This window comes from Schistocerca cancellata, chromosome 4 (genome assembly GCF_023864275.1).
Source record: "Schistocerca cancellata isolate TAMUIC-IGC-003103 chromosome 4, iqSchCanc2.1, whole genome shotgun sequence".
NCBI classification, from domain to species: domain Eukaryota; kingdom Metazoa; phylum Arthropoda; class Insecta; order Orthoptera; family Acrididae; genus Schistocerca; species Schistocerca cancellata.
This window is the reverse complement of record NC_064629.1, coordinates 371,109,190-371,133,517: the sequence shown is the minus strand read 5'-3', so window position 1 is coordinate 371,133,517 and position 24,328 is coordinate 371,109,190. Positions and strand designations below refer to the sequence as shown.

Below are 24,328 nucleotides of genomic sequence, written 5' to 3'. Positions count from 1 at the left end.
AATAATGAGTTACTTGATATTTTCAAACAAAATACACATATGTGGAACGGTAAACTAAAAAACAAAACAAAATGGATGTAAAACATAAAATAACCATTTAAAACGCAAAACAAATGTAATTAAATAAATAGGATGCTAATGAATATTTAGATATTTTAATTAGGTACTTTGAAAATACTCTGTCAGTATATTTCATTTTTCATAATTAATTTATGGTGCTGGGGTATTTTTCAAAATTTCATACTATTACAAAATTCGATTATGCAATTTTCAAGAACGTTAATTCATATCAACTTTTACGTTAGAAACATTTTTTATTCATAGTCTTTTCAAAGATATTTCCACCAAACCTAATATACCAAATTACCTTCCCGGGTATGTTTTACCCCTGAAAAGTGAAGTTGGGCACAAAATAAATACGTATTGCATTATGTTGCCCCCTCTTCACACGCTCAAAGTTTTGTCAGGATCGTTTATTTACTCTTCGAAATGTTCCCTTGTCAGTGAAATGTACTAGCGGTCGGGCGAGTTATTTACGAGGGAAACCAAGTTGCTCATTATCGACAAATCATTGGGAATTGCAGGCTATGGGGTTTCAGAAAGATGGAAGGTAGGGTTTTAGCATTCCGTCGATAACGAGGTCATTAGTCGCAGAGCAAAATTTTGCAGTGGGTGAGGACGGTGAAGGAAATGCCCGTGTCCTATCGTTCCTCTCTTTCAGAGCTTACGCCATTTTTGTTTCAACAAATTTCATCGCCAAAAAAATCGAATTAGACGAGTTACATCTACGCTTCTTGCCTCGCAGCTTAGTCACTCTGGAATTGTGACTAACGTACGGCGCAGAACTCCGCACTCGTCGTACGATAGATGCCCAACAGCCACGTTCTTAGCTACCCATAATTCAGCTTTTCATATCATTCTCGCTACGCATTACAGTTACAATAAGGTGCTACATGTCTCCGGAAAGTCCTGCGATTACGATTTGTATGTCATGTTACACATCTGAATGAATGATAAACCTTTTCACCTCAAATACCTTTGACAGGTTGCATAATTTGATAAACTTGTTCCACCTACACGACCAGTCACAAGGATCACGGAAAACAAATAGCAACGTAACAATCATAATCTAAAACTATAACTAAACTCAGTCTGAACAGGCCTTGTAGGCTCAACGGTACCGATCGACCACCGTGTCATCCTCATCAGCAGGCGTCACTGGATGCGGATACGGAGGGGCATGTGGTCAGCACACAGCTCTCTCAGCCGTTGTCGGTTTTCATGACCGGAGCCGCTACCTCTCAATCAGTAGCTCCTCAATTGACCTCATAACGCCTGAGTGTACCCCGCTTGCCAACAGCCCTCGGCAGACCCGGTCGGTCACACATCCAAGTCCTAGCCAAGCCCGACAGTGCTTAACGTCGGTGATCTGACGGGAACCGACGCTACCACTGTGGCAAGGCCGTTGGCAACTTTATTAATCACAGCGATAAAAAATCAGCTTTGTTGCTTCAAACGGAACAAAACTCTCCTCTCTTTTCCAGAATAGCTTTCTATTTGGCGAATTAAATGAGATAAATACTTCGTAGGTATAATAAATCGGTGAGCTGTATTTTAAGGGGGGATAAATGACGCAGCAGCCGATAGTTTGTCATAATATACAATAAAAGTGTATGGGGATGGTACGTGTTCTTCGGCGACTTGCGTGTCGATGGGGTTGAGATGATGATGCCCCCCTTCTAACAGCCGTGTACCGCAAGTCTCTAGAGGAACGGAAGGTTCCAAGTGATTGGAAAAGAGCACAGGTAGTCCCAGTCTTCAAGAAGGGTCGTCGAGCAGATGCGCAAATCTATAGGCCTATATCTCTGACGTCGATCTGTTGTAGAATTTTAGAACATGTTTTTTGCTCAAGTATCAGGTCGTTTTTGGAAACCCAGAATCTACTATGTAGGAATCAACATGGATTCCGGAAACAGCGATCCTGTGAGACCCAACTCGCTTTATTTGTTCATGAGACCCAGAAAATATTAGATACAGGCTCCCAGGTAGATGCTATTTTCCTTGACTTCCGGAAGGCGTTCGATACAGTTCCGCACTGTCGCCTGATAAACAAAGTAAGAGCCTACGGAATATCAGACCAGCTGTGTGGCTGGATTGAAGAGTTTTTAGCAAACAGAACACAGCATGTTGTTATCAATGGAGAGACGTCTACAGACGTTAAAGTAACTTCTGGCGTGCCACAGGGGAGTGTTATGGGACCATTGCTTTTCACAATATATATAAATGACCTAGTAGATAGTGTCGGAAGTTCCATGCGGCTTTTCGCGGATGATGCTGTAATATACAGAGAAGTTGCAGCATTAGAAAATTGTAGCGAAATGCAGGAAGATCTGCAGCGGATAGGCACTTGGTGCAGCGAGTGGCAACTGACCCTTAACATAGACAAATGTAATGTATTGCGAATACATAGAAAGAAGGATCCTTTATTGTATGATTATATGATAGCAGAACAAACACTGGTAGCAGTTACTTCTGTAAAATATCTGGGAGTATGCGTGCGGAACGATTTGAAGTGGAATGATCATATAAAGTGAGTTGTTGGTAGGGCGGGCACCAGGTTGAGATTCATTGGGAGAGTCCTTAGAAAATGTAGTCCGTCAACAAAGGAGGTGGCTTACAAAACACTCGTTCGACCTATACTTGAGTATTGCGCATCAGTGTGGGATCCGTACCAGATCGGGTTGACGGAGGAGATAGAGAAGATCCAAAGAAGAGCGGCGCGTTTCGTCACAGGGTTATTTGGTAACCGTGATAGCGTTACGGAGATGTTTAACAAACTCAAGTGGCAGACTCTGCAAGAGAGGCGCTCTGCATCGCGGTGTAGCTTGCTCGCCAGGTTTCGAGAGGGTGCGTTTCTGGATGAGGTATCGAATATATTGCTTCCCCCTACTTATACCTCCCGAGGAGATCACGAATGTAAAATTAGAGAGATTAGAGCGCGCACGGAGGCTTTCAGACAATCGTTCTTCCCGCGAACCATACGCGACTGGAACAGGAAAGGGAGGTAATGACAATGGCACGTAAAGTGCCCTCCGCCACACACCGTTGGGTGGCTTGCGGAGTATAAATGTAGATGTAGATGTAGATGATGAAGAGAACAACACAACGGACATGTCCGAAAGAACTGATACCATCGGTGACCATGAAGCTCTCCAGAATGAAATGGTTATTAAATCAATAACTTAAGCTGTCGACAGGCGTTGATATACATGCACGGGGACAGTTGAAAATGTGTGCCCCTGCCGGGACTCGAACCCATGATGACCTGCTTACATGGCAGACTCTTTATCCATCGGATAAGGCACAGAGGATAGTGTGACTGCAGGGATTTATCCCTTGCACGCTCCCCATGAGACCCACATTCCCATCTTAATGTCCACACACTACATTCGTAGTGCCCCTGCCCACTACACTCATTACTCGCAGCAGACAATCTTACCGAGTCCCGTAAGAGTTCGGGCAATGCGTGTGCATCCGCACAGAAGAAGGAGGTCAATGGCCGGTTAGCCTTAACTATACGGAGATGGTATCTGTTCTTTCGGACATGTCTGCAGTCGCTCTCTGCTCTGTTTCTTCGGTGGCTCAGATGGATAGAGCGTCTGCCATGTAAGCAGGAGATCCTGGGGTCGAGTCCCGGTTTGGGCCCACATTTTCAACTGTCCCCGTTGACGTATATCAACGCCTGGCGACAGCTTAAGGTATTGATTTAATTATCGTTTCATACAATATAAGTGTTACTGATGTAGCTGATAGTTGAGCAGGTAACGCCTCAGAGGATTACAATGAAGTACAGAGCAACCACTCGATATATACATGATGTTTATATGTAAATTAGACTCGTTAATACACTAATGAGTTAGTGGATATTATTTTTTGCAATCTTCGACTTTTTGCAGATTATGCCGTTATTCATGAGCCAGCGTCATCCGATAAAAATTGGCTTGATATCAAATTAGATCATCATAAATACCAGCCTGGTAGAAAGAGTGGTAACGAGTTATTAATGTAGAGAATTGTTTGCATCTCATGAAACTTCAAACAGTTGTAGCTGATGATTATACAGTTAACCAGCACACCAGGAATCAGTCGTGCCGTACCATTTGATGTGAGTAAAAATGTGAAGATTTAAGGAGTGGAATGATTACATAGGTTCAGTTTCAGTTAAAGCAATGACTGTTTTCCATTTATTGGAAGACTGTACGAAAGAGACTGCTTATAAAATGCCTATAGATGAGTTTTCGCAGATGTGTAGGATCCATATCAGGTAGGACGAATAGGGGATATCGATCGTATACAAGAAGGGTAGCGCAAATGATAGGATAATCAATTGGAATAATGAGAAATCTCGTACAACCTTTCTGAGAAAAGAAAGGTAGGGAGAAATGGGTTTATCGTTACATCGAGGACAAGCTCATACGGACTGACGGCAAGCTCGGACACAGGAGGAAACAGACCTTACATTTTTTAAAGGAACAATTCCGACATTTGCCTTAGGGCACGGAAAATATAAATCCTTGTGCGTGGATAGTGGCTTGAACCGCCGTCCGGTAAAGGTGGATAGTATCGGTCTGGTACGCTTTTTTAAAATTATAATATTTTTCAAGATTGTAACGGTACTTTCTTCACCATGACAATACGATACATAAATTAATAGAATTATAAAATAGGTATCTTATGAATAGACATTCGATGATTCTTTTTATATTTTTCCACCATTTTCAGTTTGGTCATTTAAATTTTTGGAGGGTTGTATCGTATCTAATATATTATAATATAAATAATTAAATTAAACTATAATATTTTCTCAAGGTTGTAATGGTACTTTCTTCACAATAACCATACGATACACAAATTAGTAGAACTATAAAACTCGGTGTCTTATGAATATAAATTCGTTGATTCTTTTTATGTTTGTCCACCATTTTCATTTTTGTCATTTAAATTTTTGGAAGGTTGTATTAAATATGAAATTGTAATGCATCAAAAACGCGTTTTTGTTGCTCAGAAGTCTTAACTGGATCTTAAATGGTTGTAAACTTGTTCCTTGCTGAAACCTGCTACTAACTGCAAATTCGTGAATTCATCTTTCTTCAGACTTAAGTCTTTCCTAAAATAGGTTTCATGGCCACGTCTTTAGTTTTCCCGCAAAGCTTTAATAATTGTCATCTAATGTACTTCTTGGAACTTTCTCAGTCGGTTACCTGATTGTCATTCCGAGAAGTATGACTGTTTTCACGGTTTCCAACATGTTATTTTCATCTCATATCTGTCCTGACGTCTTCATCTTTGCCTGTTACAGAAAAATAAACAGAAAAACTTAAATTTTTTGCCATGTGATTTCTCCGGTACAGCCCGAACGTACCGCTGTGGTAGTTTCACATTTCCACTGTTACGTTCGTGCACCGAAATACGCACTGTGAACGCATTACTTGTTCCAACTTCTAAGTGTACTGTTGTCTTGTTCCTCCATAGTTCACACTGAAGCAGCGCTGCAGGTGGTGTCACTAGTACTATGGTTTAGAATCTGCTGTCCAGTATTCCCCAAGCTTCTCCTAGAGTATCTTACCAAAGTACCGCCTTGCTAAGTCTGGTTGTCACATCAAGAGGGTCCCGTGAGATTAAATTAGACTCATGTCAGCTCGCATCGAGATATATGAGCAGTTATTCTTCTCGCCGTCCATTCGTAAATGGAGCTCTAACAAACAAGATCAATGAAGAGCAATGAAAAGTACCCTCTTTTATCCACTTTAGAGTGACTCTTAGACTATACAAGGTGTTCAAAAACATGCGTCAGAACCTTTGGGAATTTATTCTTGACATCAAAACATTACAAAAATTTCACATGAACATGGGTTCGAAAATCCTTCGTTAGGAAAGTATGAAAGGAACTCCCTGTAGTGACTCCCAGTTGTGAAATTTACCTGAAATCTGCATTTCTCCTCAATTTCTTGTTTACAGTTGGTGATGGCATTTTTTGTTGTTTGTTTTTGTTTTTTGTTTTGTCTGATGGTCATCTGTCATCTTTTAGAGTAAATACCAGCACAACACGTCACAACGGTATATCAGTGTCTGAAATGACGGATGTGCATTACATGTACGGCCTAGCAGATGATGGGAATGCGGACACAGACATCAGCTTTATGCTCAACATTACCATGGGAGGCAGTTACCTTGTGCAAGAACGTTTGTACGACTCCGTCAACGCTTGCGAGAGGCAGACACATTTTGAGAAGTGTATTGTAGATAATGGAAGACCACGGAATGTACGAACGACTGACATGAAGAAGGGTTTCATCGCACTTTTGATGAAACTCCATCAGATAGTACAAGGAGAATTGCGAGAAGAGAATGTGTTAATCGGAAAACGATCTGGAACATTCTGCATTAAAATCTTCTGTACTAGTACCACTTATAGCCAATAATTAATTTCTGTCAACGCATGTTAGGCAGTCTGCTGTGTTTCTGTACTTATTAGCACGTACCTTACATACTGATGTAATTGAATCTTCAGCGTCTGAAAGCACTCATGAAGTGCGACAAGACAGACATCAACCCAAGTTCAGCCTCAATCCATCGGCTGCAATCATTAATGATCATCGCAGTGGCCCCTGTTTCTTTCCGCAACGTCTTACTGAACAAACGCATCTACAGTTTCACAGACATGAATTGCTTCGTTTACTTGATGTGCCTTTTATGTCATCTAACGAATATCGTTTATGCACGATGGTGATCTATCTCACTTTATACGTGTAGTTCACCTGGATCTATACATCCAGTTTCCAAACAGGGGAATTGGTCGAAGGGGATCCATGTATGACCTGCTCGACAGCCAGATTTGAATCCGATGGATTCTTTCCTTTGGGGACATTTAAAATCCTTAGTGTATTAAACCCCTTTACTCAATTTTGATGTTCTGAGTGAGCATGTCCAAAATGAATTTCACCAAATATGGAACATACCACGAGTTTTCCACATCGTACAGAAACCTATGGAACAGTTCGGGGGATCCATGAAAGCGGGAGGTAGTCTCTTCGAGAAATATTTGTAAATGTAAAAGTGTTTAGTAAGTTATCACTTTTATGCCGTGAATAATAAAACCTCTCATGCATCCGTAACGAAGGACACTTTGATATCAAGAATAAATCCGTAAAGTTTCTGCCATATGTTTGTCTACACGCTGAAGATGTAGCACAAAACAGGGAGAGCGCTGTTGTCTCCACATTCCACTCTGAGAGATTAGCTAATGATGCAGGTTCCGCGTGATTGCGGTGGCAGTGATATCCTGGTCGATACCGGACTGCGTGCTACAGCGCCGGCAAAGGACACTCTGTTACCGCTTAACTACGTTCTCCAGCTTTGTCAAGCTGCTACTGCTAGCTTGGTGGGAAGCGAGTTATGCTGTATGGTATTTCAAGATTTCCCTCTGTTCCACTCACGGATGGGATGTGGGAAAGTTATTCCTTATTAGTGATCCACCACGAATTCGCACGGGTCTATCTACGGCGAGACGACTTGTCTGGCGTAGCGGTAATAAATTATATACACAAACCTTCCTCCTGAATCAGCCTATACATTAATGCAAACCATATCAAAGTATTTACTTTAGTTCCTCACGTACAGCTATAAAAATTAGGTGAAAGGGGGGGGGGACTTTAAATTGTAATACATGTATATATACGAATGTGTGCGAACGTATGACATCTTCATGATTCCTAGACGAGCGTTATGCAGATGGATGATGATATTTATAGACCTTGTGAAGAAAAGATTCAGTAGTGTAACGTAATTAAGCCAAAACATGCTGTGTTGCCTAGTCCTGTCATGATCAGAGCCATATGTGAAGAAAACGGTTCTGAGATCCACTCTGGGTAACTAAGACGGTGCGCCGGCCGGAGTGGCCGTGCGGTTCTAGGCGCTACAGTCTGGAGCCGAGCGACCGCTACGGTCGTAGGTTCGAATCCTGCCTCGGGCATGGATGTGTGTGATGTCCTTAGGCTAGTTAGGTTTAATTAGTTCTACGTTCTAGGCGACTAATGACCTCGGAAGTTAAGTCACATAGTGCTCAGAGCCATTTGAACCAATTAAGACGGTGCACTTCATTTATTTAAACTCAAAGGAACCCATATTACTTCCAAACTTAACGAAATTAACCACGACAAAGTTTGGCAACATACAACAAACGAACACAAAACACGAAAAAAACCGTAAATAAATTCCTAAATAAATAAGGAAATGGCTATAATTTTGTTCAATTATTACTCTAAGAGCCAAATAAACTCGCGTCTGGTTATGAGTATGTCGTAATATGACGTCTTATTTACTGTAAATACAGTTTACGTTGTACACAGCTGTTGGATTCAAAATTCCTACCTATAGCGTGCCTTGTATCAGTAGCAGACGAGACACCTAACTGATTGGTCGACGCTCAGAATTTAACGATCAATTGGCGGACGCCACAACTTACGTGGGCTCGTACATACACACAACAAAAACACGTAAATACGCCTAATAAAACACTGTCCACATACATGGAAACACAGCCCTCCAAAATAATACAAAAAACACATGCAATAACAAATACAATAAAATATAAAGAACTAAAGAAGTATCAGATATTAATTATTACTGTTTATGATGAAATTAACGGTGTCAACCCTGATTGCAAATACACGTTACAAATCGTACATTCATTTAAGGAAAGCAAATATTGAGAAAAGTTCGTTACAAAGCAAAAACAAATTACATTTGGAACTGTTTAAACTGTTTTTAGTCTTTATAGAGGAGAGCGCTTGGTGTTCCAGCTTGTCTTTTTGAAGACGATGCGTTAACCGAAGAGGCCCGGGTTCGGATCTCTGTCGGGTCGGAGTGGTCATAGTTTCCTTTCACTGCCGTAGCACATCACATGTATACTGTCATATTTAGGAACCAAATATGGTGCCATAGTTGTTTACAAAATATGACAGTATAATGTGATGTACTGCGACAGTGAAAGGAACCTGTGACCGCTGGAGACAGTGCCATAAGTTCCTCCAAAAAAGCGTAATGCAACACACACACACTCATGTCATAGTAACAAATGTAAATCCACCTGATGATGGAGGTTTAAACCTTTGAAACGCGTCGTGGAGATAAATAGATAGTGACTGGTAACAGTAATTTGTTGTTTCATTTATTGTCAATAACAATCATAGTAAAGCCTAACCTAAAATGTTCGCACTTTAAGTGAAAACCGTTGCTTTCACTATACGAGGGCTATCTTTTTTTCAAGGTCAGATCTGTCGTGAGACGAAAACCACAGTGAAAATCAGAAATGTTTTATTTGGAACGTTTAGCTGTTTCTTCCATCTGCTTTCCTATGTAGTCGCCGCTCTGACGTTGGCATTTGTCGTAGCGTTGTGCCAACTTTCCAAGACAGTCACCTGTGCTGTCCGCTGTGCTGCAGGTCACAGTCTGTGCCAATATGGTGTCCTTATAGCCGGCGGTTCATGTTACCAAAGAGCTGTAGAACAGAGGGAGCCAAGTCCATACTGTATGGTGGGTGGTCAAACACTTTCCACAGAAAACGCTGCATGAGTGTCTTTGTAGCAGGTGCCGTGTACGTTCGAGCGTTGGCATGAAGAAGGACAGTGTCTGAAGGGAACATTCCTGGTCGCTTGTTCTTAAATGCCCTTCGTAGAAAATTTTCTCGGATCACCTAAATATACTCGCTGAACAAGATAATCAGCTCATATTCGATTTCTTCCATGACCGCCCGCATGAAGAATGTCTGCGCCTCCTGCTTCGAAGTTCCTGCACCATTGCCACACTTTGTTGTCTCTCCTGTTATATGGGCTGATGAAATTAGGTTGTACCCCTCAGAATGAAGAAATCAAACGACAGCATGCACTTCACGCTTGGTGGGAGACTCTGTCACACCAATTTCAAGAAGGTAAATAAGAGTAACCCATTGAATTACAGACCCATATCACTGACCTCAATTCGCAGTAGGATTTTGGAGCATATACTGTACTCGAACATTATGAATCTCCTTGAAGAAAATGACTTATAGATACATAACCAACACGGATTCAGAAAATATCGTTCTTGTGCAACACAGCTAGCCCTTTATTCCCATGAAGTAATGAGTGCTGTCGGCAAGGGATCTTAGATCGATTCCATATTCCTAGATATCCAGAAGGCTTTTGATACCGTTCCTCACAAGCGACTATTAATCAAATTGCGTGCATATGGAGTATCGTCTCAGTTGTGTGACTGCATTCGTGGTTTTCTCTCAGAGAGGTTACAGTTCGTAGTGATAGACGGTAAATCATCGAGTAGAACAGAAGTGATATCTGGAGTTCCGCAAGGTAGTGTCCTACGCCCTCTGCTGTTCCTGATTTACATAAATGATCTAGGTGATAATCTGAGCAGCCCCCTCAGATTGTTTGCAGATGATGCTGTAATTTACCGTCTAGTAAAATCATCAGACGATCAACTCCAATTACAAAACGATCTAGAGAGAATTTTAGTATGGTGCGAAAAGTGGCAATTGGCACTAAACAAAGAAAAGTGCGAGGTCATCCACATGGGTACAAAAAGAAATCGGATAAATTTTAGGTATACGATAAATCTCAAAAGTCTGAGGGCTGTCAATTCGACTAAATACATAGGGATGACAATTACGAGCAACTTAAATCGAAAGACCACATAGATAATATTGTGGGGAAGGCGAAACAAAGACCGCGCTTTGTTAGCAGAACACTTAGAAGATGCGACAAACCCACTAAAGAGACAACCTACATTACACTTGTCCGTCCTCTGCTGGAATGTATGGGATCCTTACCAGGTAGGATTGACGGAGGACATCGAAAAAGTGCAAAGAAGGGCATCTCGTTTCGTGTTATCGCGCAGTAGGGGTGAGAGTGTCACTGATATGATACGCGAGTTGGGGTGGCAGTCACTGAAACAAAGGCGGTTTTCTTTGCGGCGAGATCTATTTAGGAAATTTCAATCAGCAACTTTAGGAAATTTCAATCACCAACTTTCTCTTCTGAATGCGTAAATATTTTGTTGACATCCACCTACGTAGGGAGAAATGATCATCATAATAAAATAAGAGAAATCAGAGGTCGAACGGAAAGATACAGGTTTTCCTTTTTCCCACGCGCCATTCGAGAGCGGAATGGTAGAGAAGTAGTCTGAAAATGGTTCGATGAACCCTCTGCCAGGCAATTAAGTGTTAATTGCAGAGTAACCATGTAGATGTAGATGTAGACATCTTTATCTGCTCACTGTACGCTCAGAGCTGAAAAGTGAGAAGTGATGTGATCAGCGGATATGCTAAGGACACTGTGCAACACAGCTGCTCAAAGCTTCATCTGATTTTCACTGTGGTTTTAATTCCAATGACCTAGAAAAAAATAGCCCTCGTTCATTGTGAAATCTGCTTTTGCCGCAGAAGATGAGAACAGAAAGTGCAGTCCAGGTGGTGTGGGAAATATAAGTATTTAAAACCAGCGTGGAAATAGAGCCTTTAGGTAGACATGTTCTTTATGCTATCTGTACGTCTCGCCTTAAGCAGCAAGAGTATCGAGATTAGAGATATGGCACTTAATCCATCAGAACTTTGTGCGTCGTCTCGGGTAACTTCGATTTCAATGATGCATTATAACAAACTTTTCTTCCATGTTATTTTAGCCATAATGGATCTTCTCACTTTTTTAAGTTTTCACTACAACGCAGTAGACATAGATGTCTTCGGGAAATGTAATTTTCCCTTAAATGGTTCAAATGGCTCTGAGCACTATGGGACTTAACATCTGAGGTCATCAGTCCCCCGGGTAACTTCGATTTCAATGATGCATTATAACAAACTTTTCTTCCATGTTATTTTAGCCATAATGGATCTTCTCACTTTTTTAAGTTTTCACTACAACGCAGTAGACATAGATGTCTTCGGGAAATGTAATTTTCCCTTAAATGGTTCAAATGGCTCTGAGCACTATGGGACTTAACATCTGAGGTCATCAGTCCCCTAGAACTTAGAACAACTTAAACCTAACTAACCTAAGGACATCACACACATCCATGCCCGAGGCAGTATTCGAACCTGCTACCGTAGCGGTTGCGCGGTTCCAGACTGAAGCGCCTAGAACCGCGAGGCCAAATTTTCCCTTACCTTCAACCTTTCCGCAACACCAAAAGTAGAATGCCGATGTTGGCTAAATTGTTGTCGTAGCGAGACTGAATTTGTAATCCCCAAAAGTAAACGATGTATGTACCTGTTCAAAAAAGCAGATAAAGTCACTTGATGCCTTCCTGAGAGACAATCTCCGCGCCTACCAAATCCTTCGTACACAAAACGGGTCGGAACACTGTTGCAACGAAAAAAGTATGCCAAATTTAAACGAACGCAAAAACTGCAAGATTGTCGATCTTTTATAGAAGCACATAATTTAGCGTGAGCATCAATGCGATATGCTTGTAATAGTTTCGACAACGAGACTTTATCTCGAAACCTTACAGAAAATTCAAAGAGATCCTGGTCGTATGTAAAGTATGCTAGCGGCAAGACAGTCAATGGCCTCTCTGAGAGATAGCAATGGAAATACACACACCAAAAAAAGTTTTGCATCACATCGGTTCCGAGGGTTCCGGAACCTGTACAGAAAATTGGAATAGATATCAACATAAACATCATTTCCGTCCTTTTTATTATCCATGAAAACCACACATTGCATGTTGTACCACCATACAGTGGTGGTCCAGATTGCTGTACACACCGGTACCTCTAATACCCAGTACCACGTCCTCTTGCATTGATGCATGGCTGTATTCGTCGTAGCATACTATCCACAAGTTCATCAAGGCACTGTTGGTCTAGATTTCCCACTCCTCAACGGCAATTCGGTGAAGATCCCTCAGAGTGGTTGTTGGGTCATGTCGTCCATAATCAGCCCTTTTCAATCTATCCCAGGCACGTTAGATAGAGTTCATGTCTGCAGAACATGCTGACCACTCTAGACGAGCGATGTCGTCATCCTGAAGGAAGTCATTCACAAGATGTGCACGTTGGGGACGCGAATTGTAGTCCACGAAGACGAATGCCTTGCCAATATGCTGCCGATATGGTTGCACTATCGGTCGGAAGATGGCATTCACGTATCGTACAGCCGTTACAGTGACTTCCATGACCACCAGCGGCGTACATCGGCCCCACATAATGCCGCCCCAAAACAGGAGGGAACCTCCACCTTTCTGCACTCGCTGGACAGTGTGTAAGGCGTTCAGCCTGACCGGGTAGCCTCCAAACACGTCTCTGAAGATTTTCTGGTTGAATTCATATGCGACACTCATCGGTTAAAAGAACATGATGCCAGTCCTGAGCGGTCCATTCGGCATGTTGTTGCGCCCATCTGTACGATCTGCATGGTGTAGTGGTTGCAAAGATGGACCTCGCCATGGACGTCGGGAGTTAAGTTGCACATCATGCAGCCTATTGCGCACAGTTAAGAGTCGTAACACGACGTCCTGTGGCTGGACGAAAAGCATTATTCAACACGGTGGCGTTGCTGTGAGAGTTCCTCTGAGCCATAATCCGTCCGAAGTGGCCGTGCGGTTCTAGGCGCTACAGTCTGGAATCGAGCGACCGCTACATCGCAGGTTCGAATCCTGCCTCGGGCATGGATGTGTGTGATGTCCTTAGGTTAGTTAGGTTTAATTAGTTCTAAGTTCTAGGCGACTGATGACCTCAGAAGTTAAGTCGCATAGTGCTCAGAGCCATTTGAACCATTTGAACCATAATCCGTAGGTAGCGGTCATCCACTACAGTAGTAGCCCTTGGGCGGCCTGAGCGAAGCGTGTCATCGACAGTTCCTGACTCTCTCCTCTAGGCATGGTCGAACTACAGACAACACGAGCCGTGTACCTCCTTCCTGGTGGAATGACTGGAACTGATCGGCTGTCGGACCCCCTCCGTCTAATAGGCGCTGCTCGTGCATGGTTGTTTACATCTTTGGGTGGGTTTAGTGACGTCTCTGAACACTCAAAGGGACTGTGTCTGTGATACAGCATCCATAGTCAACGTCTATCTTCAGAAGTTCTGGGAACCGGAGTGATGCAAAACCTTTTTAGATGTGTGTACTGTCGACGACAGTGCTGCGAAAGCATAGTTACTATACACAGCCTTTCGAAATTGCTTCACCAAAGAAGACGAAGTAAATATTCCACAATTCGAATCAAGAACGGCGGCCGCTGTGGACGAGCGGTTCTAGGCGCTTCAGTCCGGATCCGCGCGACTGCTACAGTCGCAGGTTCGAATCCTACCTCGGGCATGGTTGTGTGTGATGTCCTTAGGTTAGTTAGGGTTAAGTAGTTTTAAGTTCTAGGGGCTGATGACCTCAGATGTTAAGTCCCATAGTGCTCAGAGCCTTTTTTTTTTTCTTTTTTTTTTTTCCACGTCTGAAGTCACTCAGAATCCTGAAAGAAGAATGTACTAGGTGAACCTTTGCTCTATCAGCAAAACTTCGGAAGTTGTTCATGGTTATTTTCGGAGATTTTGGTATAAGGGACAGGAGGACTCCGGTGGTTCTGTACAGAGTAACTGCTTTCCGTTGATTTCTTACTCTTATTTATTCCTTACCTATACTGCACTGAAAGTTGCTACACAATAGAGCAAATTTTGACAGTATGTACGACACTGATCAGCCCGAAAATTATGACCACCTACCCAATAGCTGGTATGTCTAACTTTGGCATGGATAATAGCGGCGACGGGTCGTGGTATGGAAGCAATGTGGCCTTGGTATGTCTCTGGAGTGAGTTGGCACCACATCTACACGTAAAAGTCACCTAATTCCAGTAAATTCTGGGGGGGGGGAGGGGGGCGATGATATCTGACGCCACGTTCAGTCACTTCCCAGAGGTGTTCGATAGGGTTCAGATCTGGCGAGTTGGGGGGGGGGGCAGTACATGAATTTGAAATCGCTACTGTGTTGCTTGAACCACTCCTTCACACTCATGGCCTTGTGACATGGCGCATTGTCTTCTTGAAAAATACCACTGACATCGGGAGACATGATCGTCATGAAGGGGTGCACGTTATCTGCAACCAGTGTACGATACTCCTTGGCCGCCATGGTGCCTAGAACGAGTTCCACTGGACCCTTGTATTCCCATGTGAATTTTCCCAAGAGCATAATGGAACCGCCACCAGCTTGTCTCCCTCACGCAGTACGGCTGTCAAGGAGTTGTTGCCGTGGAAGACGACGGATTCGCGCTCTCCCATCGACATGATAAAGAAGGTGTCAGGATTCATCAGACCATGCAACGCTCTGCCACTGCGCTAACGTCCAGTGCGATGGTCACGTGTCCATGTCAGTCGTAGTTTCCGATGTCGTGGTGGCACATGCATGGGTAGTCGGCTGGGATGACCCATCGTTTGGAGTGTTCGTTGCACTGTGTGTTCCGACAAACTTGTACTCTGCCCATCATTAAAGTCTAATGTTAATTCCGCCACAGTTCACCGCCTGTCCTGTTTTACCAATCTGACCAGCGTGCGACGACCGACATCTGTAGCGAGGAAGGGCCGCCCAAACCCACTACGTCTGGATGTGGTTTCACCTTGGTTTCGCCACGTGTTGGAGACACTCACCACAGCACTCTTCGAACATTCGACAAGTCGTGCAGTTTCCGAAATGCCCGTGCAGAGCCTCCGTGCCATCACAATCTGCCCTTGGTCACACTCAGATAGACTGCGCACCTTCCCTTTCTACACAAGGACAGCACGCACACTGACACTACATGCACCTTGCGTGTGTCTGACTAGCAGTCATTCCTCGCCAGGTGACACTTCTGCCGCCTGGATGGGTGTATATCGATAGTAGGTCGGTGGTCATAATGTTCTGGCTCGTCAGTATATGTGTCTTATTTCGTAACAAATTTGTTTCATTCATTCACGATACATGCTAATGACCACAATAATGCTCACTCTACACTTCACCCTCAAGATTGCATGTAGTACTGCGCAGTTCTGTCAGGGGTTTGTTTCTCCAGCAGTGTTAGTTGTGCGTTAGCAGCGATACACAGCGGTGTGGAAAGGCTTGTTGTTGAAGAGTTTTCCCATATGCAGCTGGTATATGGGTTCACTGATAGCGACCACGTGGTGTAGCGCAGTGCTCAGCACACTGAACTAGAATTCAAGAGGACGACGGCTCAAACTCGCGTCTGGCCATCCTAATTGAAGTTTTCCGTGGCTTCTCTAAATCGCTTAAGGAAAATGACGACATGATTCCTTCGAAAGGGCACGGCTGCTTACCTTCTCCATCCTCCCCTAATTCACACTTGTGCTCCGCCTCTAATGACCTCGTTATCGACGGGATGTTAAACGTTAAAAATGGTTCAAATGGCTCTGAGCACTATGGGACTCAACTTCTAAGGTCATCAGTGCCCTAGAACTTAGAACTACTTAAACCTAACTAACCTAAGGACATCACACACATCCATGCCCGAGGCATGATTCGAACCTGCGACCGTAGCGGTCGCGCGGTTCCAGACTGTAGCGCCTAGAACCGCTCGGCCACCCTGGCCGGCGATGTTAAACGTTAATCTTTTCCTCCTCCTCCTCATCCTCATTCTTCTCCTTCTCTTCGTTCACTGATCACAGTGGATAACCGGCACAATGATACTAAGCTGATCGGTTTACGAAGCGATGGCAACCCCCTCACAGTATTATAATATTTCAGAGTTGCGTTGCTCTTTGTTTGTGTTTTACGTTTTTGGTGTTCGCATATTACAAGCTGTTCCACTGTTGTGAATGTATTTTGACAGGAACAGTGACATAAGTACGTAGGCTTCAGCGGCCGGTGTAATGATGATTAAAATTCTTCTGGGGTTCTACCGTGTCATTGTATAAAGTACTTTAATTAAAAAACAGTAAAAACCAATGTTTAGATCGTATGACAACGACCTAACTCAAGGCGAGACTGGTTTTCATGGATTTATTTATTTATTTATTTATTTATTTTGCGTGTTGTGTCCAAAGAGTGATTGCCTTTGGCGATTTTTTATTCTGGAATGGCAAACATTGCCTCTCACCTTTGATGATTTTCTGGGGGTGCAATAAACGCTCGAGACACCTTGTACACTACTGGACATTAAAATTGCTACACCACGAAGATGACGTGCTACAGACGCGAAATTTAACCGAAAGGAAGAAGATGCTGTGATATGCAAATGACTAGCTTTTCAGAGAATTCACGCAAGGTTGGCGCCGGTGGCGACACCTACAACGTGCTGACATGAGGAAAGTTTCCAACCGATTTTTCATACACAAACAGCAGTTAACCGACGTTGCCTGGTGAAACGTTGTTGTGATGCCTCGTGTAAAGAGGAGATGTGCGTAGCATCACGTTTCCGACTTTGATAAAGGTCAGATTGCAGCCTATCGTGATTGCGGTTTATCGTATCGCGACATTGCTCCTCGCGTTGATCGAGATCCAATGACTGTTAGCAGAATATGGAATCGGTTGGTTCAGGAGGGTAATACGGAACGCCGTGCTGGATCCGAACGGCCTCGTATCAGTTGCAGTCGAGATGACAGGCATCTTATCCGCATGGTTGTAACGGGTCGTGCAGCCACGTGTCGATCCCTGAGTCAACAGATGGGGACGTTTTCAAGACAACAACCATCTGCACGAACAGTTCGACGACGTTTGCAGCGGCATAGACTATCAGCTCGGAGACCATGGCTGCGGTTACCCTTGACGCTGCATCACAGACAGGAGCTCCTGCGATGGTGTACTCAACGACGAACCTGGGTGCACGAATGACAAAATGTCATTTTTATCGGATGAATCCAGGTTCTGTTTACAGCATCATGATGGTCGCATCCGTGTTTGGCGACATCGCAGTGGACGCAGATTGGAAGTGTGTATTCGTAATCGCCATACTGGCGTATCACCTGGCGTGATGGTATGGGGGCCATTGGTTACACGTCTCGGTCACCTCTTGTTCTCATTGACGGCACTTTGAACAGTGGACGTTACATTTTAGATGTGTTACGACCCGTGGCTCTACCCTTTATTCTATCCCTGCGAAACCCTACATTTCAGCAGGATAATGCACGACCGCATGTTGCAGGTCCTGTACGGGCCTTTCTGGATACAGAAAATGTTCGACTGCTGTCCTGGCCAGCACATTCTCCAGATCTCTCACCAATTGAAAACGTCTGGTCAATGATGGCCAAGCAACTGGCTCGTCACAATACGCCAGTCACTACTCTTGATGAACTGTGGTATCGTGTTTAAGCTGCATGGGCAGCTGTACCTGTACACGCCATCCAAGCTCTGTTTGACTCAATGCCCAGGCGTATCAAGGGCCTTATTACGGCCAGAGGTGGTTGTTCTGGGTACTGATTTCTCAGGATCTATGCACCCAAATTGCGTGAAAATGTAATCAGTGGCCACTTCTAGTGTAATATATTTGTCCAATGAATTCTCGTTTATCATTTGCATTTCTTCTTGGTGTAATGGCCAGTAGTGTATTTGTGTCAGTGTGGTGGTAGGGCCTAGCCTACATTCTGAAGTTGGCGGACATTTCCGCGATACTCGTCTACTTTGTGAAAAAAAAGATGCCTGGTCTTTTATCTCCTCAGCGACGTATTATATTTTTCACCAGTCAGCTCGTGTATTTCTCTCGTCATTGCCCACCTTGGGGCTTCTGGGCTCCACTTGAAGCACTTGGTATGTAGTGGTTGCAAACTGCGTATATTAGAGTCACAAGTTGTTACCCAAGACGTCGAGCCGCACACCAGAGAGGGTTGTTCGGCTGCTCTACAAAGTTTTAATTTCGTTGGTGGATTTAGATTCCTGCTCCTGAAAATTGGCGTGATTGCCCTAGTCATCTTCATAGTATTCAATTCTCTATGTTGTATGTGTGGGGTAAAAGTCATCCTTTTATCCAATATCACTCCCAGATATTTCGTTGTCGTAGTCCAGGGTATTGGCTGTCCATTGATGGCAAGTCACATCCTCAGTTCCGCTGTTTCTTCGTAAACAGTTTTGCTGCAGTTTTCATAGAGTGGAGGGTGGTCTCATTGCTCTTCTCCCACTGTTCGGTGACGTCAAGTTGTCGCTAAATCCTGTTGACAAGTTTATCGATGTTCCTTCCAGAGGTTCGGAAGGCCGTGTTATCGGCGTTCAGACTGGCGGTGACGTGTTGAACGAGGGAAATGCCGACAATAGACTAATTAAACAGGCCTGGCGGTATCACCGCTGCCTGTGGGATGCCAGCTGAGACAGTTTTCAGTGATGACTTCTTCCCTTCTATTTGTACAAATAGACGCCTGTCCTGCCGAAAGCTTTCAAACAGCTTGATGTAACAGTCGGCGAGACGGTTTTGATCGACTAGTTTGACTATAAGCTTGTCACGACATACCCGATCGTGTGCCTTTTCGATATCTAGGAAAACTCCAACTGTGGATTTTCGTCTATTCAGGCTGAGTTGTATGGATGGAGCAGCTGAAGCTCCGCCGATAACCGTGGCTGGAAGCCAAACTGTTCGTAGTGGATGATGTTATTTTCTTCCAGATAGTCTTCGAGACGCTGTAGCAGCTCACATTCCAGTATTTTGCCGAGTGTGGGCAACAGACTAATCGTTCGGTAGCTGTCTGGCAACGTTGGATTTTTTCCTCTTTTTGGAACAGAGATTGTCTTTACTGTCTTCCAGTCCGCATGGAATTAGCCATTGGTAAGCAACTGTTGATAATTCGAGTAAAGAGAACGATGGCCTTTCTCGGAAGATGCTTAAGATCGGCACTGATCTCAGAGTCCTTGCCAGGTGTCGAGTTGTTCGTCTTCCTGACGAGTTTTTTAACTTCAGCAGGAGTGCTAAGAACGGAGCTCTGTTGTATGGGGAGTTGGCGAAAGTCGGCGATTCGTTGCCGGATACGGTCCTCTTCCCTTGCGTCCTCTGCATCCTATGGGGCGGAGCTAAATGGTTCAAATGGCTCTGAGCACTATGGGACTCAACTTCTGAGGTCATTAGTCCCCTAGAACTTAGAACTAGTTAAACCTAACTAACCTAAGGACATCACAAACATCCATGCCCGAGGCAGGATTCGAACCTGCGACCGTAGCGGTCTTGCGGTTCCAGACTGCAGCGCCTTTAACCACACGGCCACTTCGGCCGGCTGGGGCGGAGCTGTCATGTGGTGTTTGTATACGTCGGCATACAATTCAGCTAAACCAAGCTAGTCGTATATGAGGCCATCTGGGCCGCATATTGCTCTCTTTGGTGGTTTCGGTTGACGTAGTGCCCTGACAAATTGCCATTGTTCCCTAGTCTGGAGAAACCTTTCGTCCACCTTTTTTTCCCAGAGGTCTTGCCGCCATTCTTCAGTTCGGCGGCGTACCTCCCGGGTTAAACGGTGCATCAGCCGTCTATCTTCTGGATGTTTATATCGTTTCCATCGTTTTCTGTGATTATTCCGGCGATGCTTGATTTCGTTAAGATGAGGAGGGAATGTTTCAAATTGACAAACGTGACGAAAGATATCAGTTGCTGCACGTCTTGTTGCCCGTTGGATTTCAACTGTCAAGGTTCCCACAGCCATGTAAATTTCCGGAATTGTAGGGACTGCTTGGGTTGGTCGGACGTTATTGTTAAGGTAAGTGGCAAAGAGGTCCCAGTTAACAGCTCTGGAGCTTGCAGGTGGGATTGGGAGGCCGCCACCCTCGAGAAGTCCGAGAACTGGTAGATGATCAGATGAAAGGTCGTGGATTATCTTGAGCTGTAGATTTGCAGCAATGTTTTTAACAGTCGCTATATCGAGAACGTCAGCCTCCTGGACGGCGAACTTAGGAATGCGTGTCGGCTCCCGTGGCCCATAGACGGTGAGTTTAAAGTTGTTCGCTAGATCGTAAAGCAGCTGTCCCTATCGGTTGGTCCTCCTTGAACGCCAAGCCCCGTGTCTGGAGTTGTTCTCCTCCCAGAAAGACATTACTGAATCGGTCGAAGACAGCATGAAGATCTCTGGCCACCATCTGTTTCTTGGGGATAAGATACGTCGCCACCAGAGTTATGTTTCCTGTTGCCGTGAAGATTGTAACCGCTGTGGCTTACAGTGATTCCATGGGCGGTAGATCCTTCTGATGGTGTTGTGCGGTGTTTTGGACGAACACTGCAGTTCCGCCACCTCGTTGTGGAAACCCATCGTGATTTGAAACTAGCCATCATCGTCAGGTGCGTTTCCGATATCAGAACTATGTCTAACCTGTGCCGACTAACAAATTCGTTCAGTTCAGTTTGTCTACGTCTTGCTTCATTGGCATTCCAAATGCAGATTCGGAGGTGTCTTGTTCTGCAGCCGCTATCCTTTCCTTAGGGAGCGACAAACGCCTTGATTATCCCCTTCACCAGCGTGAGGATTCCTGTCAGTTTTTGTTGAAGTTACTCAAGTAGGGCTGCGATGTCCGATATGACTGGTGTCAAGGTGCCTTGGCTGGCTGTAGTGGAAGCAGATGTTGCAGTTTGGTTTGTCCTAGGCAACAGTATGTCTGCATAGGATCGTGAAATCCGTCGTCTTGGCCTTTTCTGTAGGGTAGCTGGTTTTTTAGGCTGTCCGTGTGGCTGTTGTACTGGTGCCTAACAGTCAATCTTGGTGCTCGTCGCTGGCGTTGTCGATGGTTGGACGATCTTCACCGTCGGTTTCTTGGCCTGCTGTTACGGTTGGACCTTATATCTCCGGAGGAGTGTCTGGTATTTTTCGCAGCCGCGCCATGAGACGCAGTGGTCTATGCCACAGTTAGCACATTTTGCTTTGGAGGTGCAGGGCAGGCTGCAGTTCTTGTTTCGATGGTCTCCAGTGCACTTAACGCAGCGCGGTGGTAACCGGTAATAATTTGCCGTACGCTCGAAGCGTTGACAGTTTTTGCACTGTGTCGGCCCAGCGTTGGACCGATAATTTTCAATGCGCACTGCCGCGTAGAGAAGGTAACGGATGTCGTAGATTTTATAGCTGTCTTTTGCCTTAGGAAGGCTGACACTATAGGTGGGCAGCCTAACTAAGTCACCACTGACTTGATCTCCTTCTCTGCTTTTATACTGATTTATCCTGGCGTGAGGGAATCCATTTTCACTTAATGCTTCCTGGAGTTGACGTTCTGTGACCTGTGCAGGCAGTCGTTGGATCACCACCTTAAGTTCCTTTTCCTCCGGTGTTTGATGTGTGAAGTGCGGCAAGTCGCAGGTCTCAAAAAATTTGAGAGCGTTTCTTTGATCCTCAAAGGACTCTAAATTGTATTTTATCCGGTTCTTCTGGAAGATGGTCTTCAGGGATCCGGAGAGTTGTTGTTGTAACGCGTTATTGAGTTCCACATACTGGCCAGTATAATAAATCGTCACTGGTGGAACACGTTTTTGTTTTGCTGCGTCATATGCAGCAGCGGCTTGTTCCGTCGTCTCTAGTTCGCGGTTCGGTGTCTGAGTGGAGTCGTCCTTGTTGTTATCTCTCGGCGGTAATAGGTGGGAACCTATTGGCAGTCTCAGTCATCTCAGCTCATCGTTTCTGAGGCTTCGCGTCTTCTTGCGAGTTTCTTCGATAGTGCCGTTTGTGTAGCACCAGGGCGAAATCATCCGTTTCCGCAAAGCTGCTGTCTCTTTCCAATGGTTCTTTGTCCATCAGTTCGATGTTCTCGCCGAATTTCAGCGGTGTTGTCATATCCTGTTCCATGTCAAGTTCACTGTGAAAGACGCTACCGCGCAGAGCGTACGAGTTTTATTCGTACATAAAGTTTCAATTTTACATGGCGCCAGCGGCTTCCGCGAGCGCTCATGTTTACCGGTAGAAGCTGCTGTTGGCATCAGTTGTGTGTGTTGTTCTCTCGTCGCCGCGGCGCCAGGCGATTGCACAGCTCCGCCCAAGTGAAACACTGAATTCTCATAAACTAATTCAATAACCTCTGTCGTCTCCCTCCAATGCCCATCTGCAGGTGTCGAAGTTGTCATAGGTGGAGTGGCCGATGTGGCCGGTGGCGGGGCAAACCTCGCCGGTCAGCGATCGACCCCCTCCTGCGCGCTCGCTGCGCGGTTTGCTCGCGTGATGTCGCGCTGTCGACCTGCCTTTCATGGAGGAAATGTGCCTCTCTTTATTGAAGACAGTCGGTGTCAACACGTCATATTTGTAAAACTTTATTGATCCTAGAATATAAGACGAAAGAGAGAGGGTAGGGAAGAAGTTATTCGTGGGCTAGACGGCTTGTCAGTGATTGGTGACAGTCTACAAATCAGCGCTTTGTTTCTGGTGGGCACGTTTTCTTACTGACGTGCGTGGAAATACATTGACAGTGCCCCTATAGCTGTTTGTTTAGGCTGTCGTGTCCGTGCCCAGGAGGGCTTTTGCCCCACGACCGCTCGCGGCCAATTGGACAGGGATAGCCGGCAACCAGGACGCCATCCTCTCTACTGATGTTGTCAGGCTGTTAAATAATTTCAATCGCTTCTCGAATTCTGCGTTGGCGCGTCCACGACTCTTTCGCCAGCACTCGGGCTTCCTGGAAAAGACGCTTCGTGGACGCTGGCAATGGAGATATCTGCTATGGAAAAACGGACGGGATGTGAAAAGCACAAACACAAGTCAATACATTTATAGACTCATCTTTCCCTGATAAAGAGAAGGCAGCATTCAGCAGTTTCAGCTGGTTTAAATTACTTGGTTACACAGTTACATAAAATTACTGTACATGACTTTGCACTTAAGTAAATAATGTAGGGTGTGCTTGTAATGTGATTCCTTGAATTTGCTGGATACCTAACCATTGAAATAGAAGTCATGCGAAAACGAGCTCTTCTAAGTAGTTCGTAATTTAAATTTAAAGCACAGCAAAAGAAATATGTTGGGCTTGTGTACTTCAATCAAAACGTTTCATAGTAGAATTAAGTTTTAAAGACGTTTTAAAAAAACTGCAAAGTAAGTCATTATTTTATTATGAAGACACCATTCAGTTTCGATCTTTGTAGTGCCAGACAAGTATTTGTATGTCTCATTTTTCGTGCAAAGACGTTATTAAATGAAGGGAGAGGGGTGAAACTGTGCCAAAACACGGAGTTACTCCTAATTATGTAAATATAATAGTGTGTCATAAATTAGTACTGATTTTAATTTTCCGTGCTTAAGAATAAAATTATGTATTAAATGCAGAGTGAAAATAGTGTAATGCAAAATGGACATGAAAGTACTTGTTTTGTGTTTTGATGAGCGTTCGTGGTTCCGCTGCATAGTGTTTTTAATTGC

At 44.4% G+C, this 24,328-nt stretch overlaps 1 pseudogene; it reads right to left on the bottom strand.

The window, feature by feature from the left end:
- Positions 1-1,351: 1,351 nt before the first annotated feature.
- LOC126185580 (5S ribosomal RNA) lies at positions 1,352-1,470 on the bottom strand (annotated as a pseudogene).
- Between the last annotated feature and the right edge of the window lie 22,858 nt (positions 1,471-24,328).